Source organism: Jaculus jaculus, chromosome 8 (genome assembly GCF_020740685.1).
Source record: "Jaculus jaculus isolate mJacJac1 chromosome 8, mJacJac1.mat.Y.cur, whole genome shotgun sequence".
Classification (NCBI taxonomy): domain Eukaryota; kingdom Metazoa; phylum Chordata; class Mammalia; order Rodentia; family Dipodidae; genus Jaculus; species Jaculus jaculus.
In genome coordinates this window covers 12,899,977-12,908,719 of record NC_059109.1, presented here as the reverse complement: position 1 = coordinate 12,908,719, position 8,743 = coordinate 12,899,977, and the positions used below count along the sequence as shown (strand labels likewise).

The 8,743-nt window shown below is 52.9% G+C and overlaps 1 protein-coding gene across 1 annotated transcript in view; it reads left to right on the top strand.

Annotated features, from left to right (window-relative positions):
- The first annotated feature begins 815 nt into the window (after positions 1–815).
- Tcte1 (t-complex-associated-testis-expressed 1) overlaps positions 816–8,743 on the top strand; it is a 32,766-nt gene continuing 24,838 nt past the window's right edge. Inside the window, exons 1-2 of the mRNA XM_004649729.3 lie at positions 816–998; positions 4,493–4,579. The gene's annotated coding sequence lies outside the window, so the exon portion shown is untranslated. The remainder of the gene's footprint in view (positions 999–4,492; positions 4,580–8,743) is intronic.

Here is an 8,743-nt window from a genome sequence, read left to right as displayed (position 1 = left end):
CACACACACACAGAGACAAAGATAATTAGGTCTGGAGAGATGGCTTAGCTATGGCACGTGCCTGTAAAGCCTAAAGACCCAGTTTTCATTCCCTAGTACCCGTGTAAGGCCAAATGCACAAAGTGGCTCATGTATCTGGAGTTCATTTGCAGTGGCTTGAGGCCCTGATGTGCCCATTTTCTCCCTCTCCCCCCTGCCTTGCAAATAAATAAAAATTTTAAACCAAAAAGACAATGAGAAGAGAATGGGCCTGCCTGGCACATTGCAAGGAGTCTCGTTTTGATTAAGTTGTGGTAATTTGTGCGTGAGTCACAGGTGAGACCTGGGCCCGAACAGAAACTGTAGTTGGCAGTAGACCATTCCATGGTGTTGACCACAAGGCACAGGGTCCGAGGTACCAGACCTGGCAGTTTGGGGCTGGGTGGAAAAGCCCTGTGGAGGCCCACATACTAACTGCTTCTAGCCTTGGAAGCTCTGGGAGAGGTGGACAAGACCCTCCCGCAAAGAGCCTGGGATCTCCAATAACCCTAAGGGGAGCTTCCGTGAAGCTAAGTGCCTGGAGGAAGAGCTTCTGTTGGGCGGTTCTCTCGTCCCTAGCCATGGCCACACAGGGGTATCCTCTCTCCCCACGGAAGCCCACCCATTCCTGAACACGCCATCCGCTGCCCAAGGCCGGCGCTCCCAGCACCCACGCAGAGGGCTCCGGGGTCCCGCGCGCACCTTGGAGGCCACGGACCGCCCAGGGCAGGCTCTCGGGCCGCCCCCTGGCGACGCGAGCGTCCCTAACGACCAACCGGGAGCAGGGGAGGCCACCTCCAAGAAGGGGGACATGACACCCTAGTCTCCCTGATCAGCTCCTCCGCTAGCTCTGATCACAGACCCCTAAGCTCACCATCAACAGCCCGCGGGCGGGCATCGCCCTGGCTCCGCGTTTCCGATGGGAGGGGAGCTGCGGTACCTACCCGAGCCCTCCCCCAGCTCATCACCGTCCACTGGAGGTGAGGACCCCCCCCAGTCCCCCTTCCCTCCAGCCCAGCCAGTATCCGGTGCTGAGGTTCAAGGAAAGAGAGAAGTGGTGAGGTCAGGAGCTGGAAAGGCCAGTCCCCCACCGTCAGCTGTGGGGGAGGGGAGGGTGCAGTGGGGCAGGTCTAGAAGCTTCCACCCCCTCCCTCAGGCCTCCCACCTCACTGAGCCCCGTGGTTACCTAGGAGAAGCCAGAGCCTCCTCACCCTAGGTGGGAGAAGGGAGGAGGATCCTGCTGGCCTTTGCAACTGAGCTTCCCTGCTGGGGTGTCTGAGGGAAGGAAGGCAGGCCCAGGGGTGGGGAGCCACAGCTGGGATCCCTTTCCGGCCAGCCGACTTAAGTGCCCTGGAGCTGGGAGGGGCCAGCCCAGAGGTTATGAAGACGCTGGCTCTCTGCACCAGAGGCCAAGCCTGGGCTCCCACAAAGCTTTCTTAGGATCTCTTTTTGTGGTTCCAGAAACTGGGAATTTCCCAAAAGTAGAAAAAAAAAGGGGGGGCCCTGGAGAGATGGCTTAGCGATTAAGGCGCTTGCCTGTAAAGCCTAAGGACCCAGGTTCAATTGCCCAGTACACACGTAAGCCAGATGCATGAAGCGGTGCATGCATCTGGAGTGCCTTTTCAATGGTTAGAGATCCTGCCGGGGGCTGGAGAGATAGCTTAGCGGTTAAGCGCTTGCCTGTGAAGCCTAAGGACCCCGGTTCGAGGCTCGGTTCCCCAGGTCCCACGTTAGCCAGATGCACAAGGGGGCGCACGTGTCTGGAGTTCGTTTGCAGTGGCTGGAGGCCCTGGCGCACCCATTCTCTCTCTCCCTCTATCTATCTTTCTCTCTGTGTCTGTCGCTCTCAAATAAATAAATAATAAATGAACAAAAATATATATTTTTTAGAGATCTTGCCGGGCCTATTCTCTCCCCTCACCACCACCTCACACCTGCTGTTTTGTTTTTTTTTCACTGTGTCTCAAATAAATTATTTATTTATTTATTTACTTTTTTGGTTTTTCGAGGTAGGGTTTCACTCTAGCTCAGACTGTCTTCAAATTAACTATGTAGTCTCAGGGTGGCCTTGAACTCACAGCGATTCTCCTAACTCGCCTCCCGAGTGCTGGGATTAAAGGCGTGTGCCACCATGCCCGGCTATCAAATAAATAAATAATTTTTAAAAATAAAATAAACAGGGCTGGAGAGATGGCTTAGGGCACTTGCCTGCACAGCCAAAGGACCCAGGTTCGATTCCCCAGGACCCACAAAAGCCAGGTGCACAAGGTGGTACATGTGTCTGGAGTTTGTTTGCAGCAGCTGGAAGCCCTGGCACACCCATTCATTCTCAATCTCTCTCTATTTGGTTCTTTCTCTCTCTCTCAGAAAAATAAATAAATAAAATTTTAAAGAGAGAACACAACTCTAGCGTTCATTTTATTTTTGAGGCAAGCCCGAAAGACTGCCTTAAAAAAAATATTTTAAGGGCTGGAGAGATGGCTTAGTGGTTAAGGCACTTGCCTGTAAAGCCAAAGGACCCAGGTTCGATTGCCCATGACTCACATTAGCCAGATGCACAAGGGGGCGCATCACGCATCTGGAGTTCACTTGCAGTGGCTGGGGGGCCTGGCACACCTATTCTCTCTCTCTGTTTTTCTCTGTCAAATAAATAAATAAGAATAAAATATTAAAAAGTATTTTTTTTAAAAAAAATTTATTTATTTATTTATTTGAGAGCGACAGACACAGAGAGAAAGACAGATAGAGGGAGAGAGAGAGAATGGGCGTGCCAGGGCTTCCAGCCTCTGCAAACGAACTCCAGACGCGTGCGCCCCCTTGTGCATCTGGCTAACGTGGGACCTGGGGAACCGAGCCTTGAACCGGGATCCTTAGGCTTCACAGGCAAGCGCTTAACCGCTAAGCCATCTCTCCAGCCCTTAAAAAGTATTTTAACATATTTTATTTATTTATTTATTTTAGAGAGAAAGCAGGAGGGAGGGAGAGATAGAGAATGGGTGTGCCAGGGCCTCCAGCCACTGCAAGTGAACTCCAAATGCGTGCGCCCCCTTGTGCATCTGGCTTACGTGGGTCCTGGAGAATCAAACTGGGATTCTTTGGCTTTGCAGGCAAATGCCTTAACCACTAAGCCATCTCTCCAGCCCTGCCTTTTTTTTTTTTTTTTTCAAGATAGGGTCTCACTGTAGCCCAGGCTGACCTGGAATTCACTATGTAGTCTTAGGGTGGCCTAGAACTCACAGCGATCCTCCTACCTCTGCCTCCAGGGTGCTGGAATTAAAAGCGTGCACCACCGCGCCCGGCACTTTTTTTTTTTTAATGGGAAAGAGAGAGAATCGGTGTACCAGGACCTCCTGCCACTGCAATCGAACTCCAAATGAGTGCGCCCCCTTGTGTGCATGTGCGACCTTGCATGCTTGCATCACTACGTGTCTGGCTTACGTGGGACCCGGAAAGTCGATTATGAGTCCTTAGGCTTTGCAGGCAAGTGTCTTAACCACTAAGCCAACTCTCCAGCCCCAACTCTAGCGTTCTTGAGAACCCATGAGGTGCTAAGTCAAAGGCTGGAGACAATGGTTCAGCCTTTGGAATGTTCTGGTGTCCTAGTATGGCATTGGGGTGGGGGGCCTTCGGGATCTGTAGGTCAGTCCCAAAAGTAGAGTAACCCTGGGCTTCACACTGGTGAAAAGAAAGCTCACGAGTGGGAGGAAGTTCTGGGAGGCACACTGGCCTCCACAGACCTTTAACCCCTTGCTAACCCTTGGAGTCGTGGACCTGGTGTGAATGCTGGCCGTCTGCACTGCTCCCAAGGATGTGGAGCTGGGCCTGGGGAGGAAGGTGGCTTTCCCTGGGCAGAGTAGCCCTAGTTGGCTACGCTTGGCGCTGGAGACACAACCACATGAAGCCCACGGGGCTGTGAAGAAGGTCCCAAGACGGAAGTGCACTCGTGAGTGTTCCAGCCTCCTACTCTCCCCACCCCAAAGTCAGGGAGTGCCCTTAGATGGAGATACCACATAGCAGCATGAAAGTCAGTCACCACTGGAGACCCTAACTTCTCTGGAATGTCAGAGGTTGCTGTCTTGGAGACTAGTCTGGAATCCTGAACATACCTGCAGTCTTTTTAAATATATATATTTTTTATTTATTTATTTGACATAGAGAAAGAGGGAGCGAGAAATAGAGAAAGAGTGAGCACATCAGGGCCTCTAGCCACTGCAAACAAACTCCAGATGCATGTGCGACCTTGTGCTAACGTGGGTCCTGGGGAATCGAACCTGGGTCCTTTGGCTTTGCAGGCAAACGCCTTAACCGCTAAGCCATCCCTCCAGCCCATACCTTGCAGTCTTGGACTGCGATTCACTCACTGTCTCTCAGGCTCCCCAGGGAAACGAGGTTCCTGAAGCAGTTCCTCTCTGTCAACTTCTGGGGGACTGCCTTCCCAAGCCCCCAACTAACGGATGTGTCTGTTTCCCTGCAGGCTCTCCGGAAAGATGATGCCACTCACTGCCACCCTCAATCGCTGCCTGGCTACAGTGACCAGGTCAGAGTAAGGCCTGCCTGTAAGGTAGGTGTCTGTGGCAGGTCTCCTGCCTCCCCGTCTCCTCTAGCCCCTGCCCTTGCCCCTCCGAGTCGGACAGTCCCCTGCCCTCTTCCTAACTGTGCTCTTTACAATCTGAAACTCATCCACGCTGGGATGCACAGTGTACGTGTGCTTGTTATGCATAGCGCGTGTGACATCTACATCATGCTGCCCTCCCACGTGCTCCTGAGCCAGCGGCTCTGTGGTCATCATTTCTCATCTGAAAAGTAGGGAAAAGGAAGCAGCTCTGCCTTTATTGCTATGAAAGGCGAGAACAGTTCCAAAGCTATGGACGGTTCTTGGTTGCTGGCACTGTCCCGTGATGGGACAAGGACTGAAACCTGTACACACAGTGCAGCCAGGAGAGTCTGGGGCCTTTGGCCCTTCTCAGCTACCGTCACACCATTTTATCTACCGACCTGCGGGTTTCCCCTTGATTTTATTCAACAAACTGTGAGCCCTGCACAATACTCAGGACCCTTTAAGGAGCAGAGAGAAAGAAAGAAAGAAAGAGAGAGAGAGAGAGAGAAGGAGGGAAGAAAGAAAGGAGGGAGGAAGGAAGGAAGGGAGAAAGAGAAAGGAAGGAAGGAGGGAAAGAGAGGGAGAGAGGAGAGAGGGAAGGGAGGAGGAGGGAGGGGAGGGGAGGGGGAAGGGAGAGAAAGAGAAAGGGAAGGGAACACACACACACACACACACACACACACACACACACACACACACGGTAGGAGGCTGCAGGTGAGGCCTGAGCAGCAGGACCTCCTGAAGTGCTGGCAGGCAGCCTCCTCCGGGGCCTCAGGATCCAAGGACATGTTTGGGATATCAGGATGCTGTCACCTGTCTGTCACGGCTGCGTGTCCCCTCCAGTTTCACCTCATGCTGCTTGCAGACAGACCCGTGTATGTTAGGGCATGGACCCCCGGCAGCAGTGGCCACTCCTTCAAGGACATGCATCTGTCCTTCCTTCCTTTCCTCTGTCTCCATTTGGACAAATCCAGAGAAGTTCTCTGATTGGCTGGCATCAACACCCCAAACCAACCACTGTAGCCAATAGGCTATCACTTAGAATCTATTATTAGAAGGGAGTGGGGCAGCCCCCAAAACAGCTACCTAAGGCAGGCCTGGCACTGGGCTAAGAGTTGCACACAAAAATGAGCTCCATCTGCTGTTGATTTGGGGACAAGCTGGGCAAATGTGACCCAGGTTCTGAAGGGCACGGGTTAGGAGGTGAGGAAGCGGGGCTTGAACCCCGCTGGTGGACCGCTGACTGCCCCATTCCCATGCAGGGGTGGCGGGAAGAGCTTTCCAGGCCAAGGGAACGGCCTGGATGAACTAGCAGGAAGTGTCCCAGGGGCAGGGCAGGTTTTATGTCAGAGACCCTCCGTCCTGAAGGGAGGACCCTGTGCTCTGAGGAACTGAGAGCGCAGTTCATGGCAGAGATGCCCCACGGAAGGGTTGCCCGCGACGCCTGCCACGGGGCCTGCGTGAGGCTGGCCCGCGAAAGACCAGGGACCCCCGGCGGAGCAGCCAAAGCGGCACCATCGCAGCAGACTGGAAAGCCCTGCGCTGAGGCGGCCCTGGGGAAAGGCAGGCAGCGGGCTGGGCTCCCTGGACACAAGCGGGACCCCGGGAGAGCTCGCCACTCCACTTCTGGTTCCAGCAGGGAGGCAAGAGATGGTATAAGAGGAGCGAGATGGAGATAATAGGGGGGTGGACCGAGGGCCAGGAAGCCTGCCATACCATGATCATGGGCTGGAGAGATGGCTTAGCGGTTAAGCGCCTGCCTGCGAAGCCTAAGGACCCTGGTTCGAGGCTCGGTTCCCCAGGTCCCAGTCAGCCAGATGCACAAGGGGGCGCACGCATCTGGAGTTCGTTTACAGTAGCTGTAGGCCCTGGCGCGCCCATTCTTTCTCCCCCCCCACCTCTTTCTCTCTCTGACGGTCTCAAGTAAATAAAAATAAACAACAAAAGAATGATCAGAGAGGCAGGACAGCCTGGAGGTGGTGACCAAGGGCAGGGACCAGAGAGAGGTCAGCCGGTGGAGTATGGGGAAGCCATCCCTCATGTGCCCTTTACAACATGAGCAACAGGAGAGCAAAGAGTTTGTTTTGTTCATGATCCTTTTATTTATTTATTTTATTTAGTTATGAGAAAGAGTGAGAGAGAGGAAGAGGGAGAATGGGCATGCCAGGGCCTCTAGCCACTGCAAACAAACTCCAGACACATGCACCACCTTGTGCATCTGGCTTTATATGGATGCTGGCCCAGTCCTTAGGCTTTGCAGGTAAGTGGCTTGACAGCTGAGCCATCTCTCCAACCCCCCCCCTCATGATCCTTTTAAATATACTTTGATGCCTTATCAGTCTTCCAACAGGGTCTCAGGTCCAGGTGGGCTCCAAATTAGTTGTGTATCTGAGGATGATCTTAAACTTCAGATCCTTTTGTCTCTACCTTCCAACTGCTGGGATTATAAATATGGGCCACCACACCTAGTTTGATGTGGTGCTGGGGAGGGAACACAGGGTTTCATGCACACCAGGCAAGCAATCTGCCAATAGCACCACATCCCCAGCCCTCAAACAGATTTTGAGCTGGGCGTGGTGGCACACGCCTTTAATCCTCAGCACTCAGGACACAGCAGGGCCTCCGGCCACTGCAGATGAAATCCAGATGCATGTGCCACTGTGTACCTGGCTTTACACGGGTACTGGGGAATCAAACCTGGGTCGTTAGGCTTTGCAGGCAAGCACCTTAACCACTGACAGCAATCTCTCCAGCCCAAGAATAGATTTTGAAAACATGAACGGGGCTGGAGTGAACCCCCATTACTGCCTCTGCCCATTGTGCACCTGTACCTCACCCCCTACCAGCCTTTCACCTGGGGAAGTAGAAATGGCTTTCACAAACCTTGTTCTCATTTGAAGACACCTGTTAGCTTAGCCATTAAGGCACTTTCCTATGAAGCCTAAGAACCCATGTTCGATTCCCCAGGTCTCACATAAGCCAAACACACAAGGTGGCATAAGTGTCTGGAGTTCAATTGCAGTGGCTGTAGGCCCTGGTGCACCAATTCTCTCTCTTTCTCTCTCTATAGCTATCTCTCATAAAATAAATAAATAAATAAAGACACCTTTTAGCATTCAAGTAGCAAGTCACCAGAATATGTCCCCCGCCCTCTATAAAGGTGCATCGAGCCTCCACAGCCCTCCAGCAATCTTCAGATGTCATCAGTACGAAGCATTGTCTCTGGACTCTCCACGATATTAGCAGAGAAAGACATTACCATTCCATTTCACAGATGAGGAAATAGGAAGTTCAGACAGGTTACGCAGTCGGTCAAAGTCACACAGCACATAACCCCAGGCAAAGCCAGCAATGCAAATCCAGCCAGCCGGTGCCCCTAAGTGGCACGCCCTTATGCTCCGCCCTCTGAGGGGCCCTCAGGGAAGCTGGACACATTTGGAAAACTTGCACTGGACTCACACGGGGTGTGGCAATACATAAATATCCTCCCCATGCTGCCCCTCAGCCCCAGCCAGGCTTTTCCTTCTGCCGGGCGAGGGAACGCCATCTGGTCCCTCCCTCTGCCAAGGACACCTCTGCTGGAACAAAGTGTTCCTCCCCACAGGCCACTTTCAAGTATGCCCCCCCACACCAGTGGACCTGCCCCAGCCACATCAGAAGCCCATTCGCCAGCCCGTTTTGCCAGCAGGACTCCAGCAGGCCTCCTATACCCGGGGGCTATAGTTTCCATGGGCTCACTCTCCCAGAGTCCCGTCTTCTGTCTTCAAACCCAAATTTAGCTGCCTTCGTGCCTCCCACGCTTGCTTGCCACTGCCGCCGCCTTGGATAAGGGGAGACAGACTGGAGCGACGGGAGGGAGGCTGGGTGAGCAAGGGAAGGGGCTCAGAGCCGGGCTGGCACCCCACAAAGGTTACGTCTCTGTCCCTTCTTTTCCTCTCAGCTTCACCGCCCTAAAACAGAGATCACAGGCTCAGACTCGATATGAATACATATATGCCCATATATCCCATTAAACAACCTTGGTACATATTACACATTGAAATGACAATATTTTGGACATACTGGGTTAAGTACAAAATTAATTTTACCTGGATTTTTCTGCATGCTTTTAAAAAAAATTAATGTTAG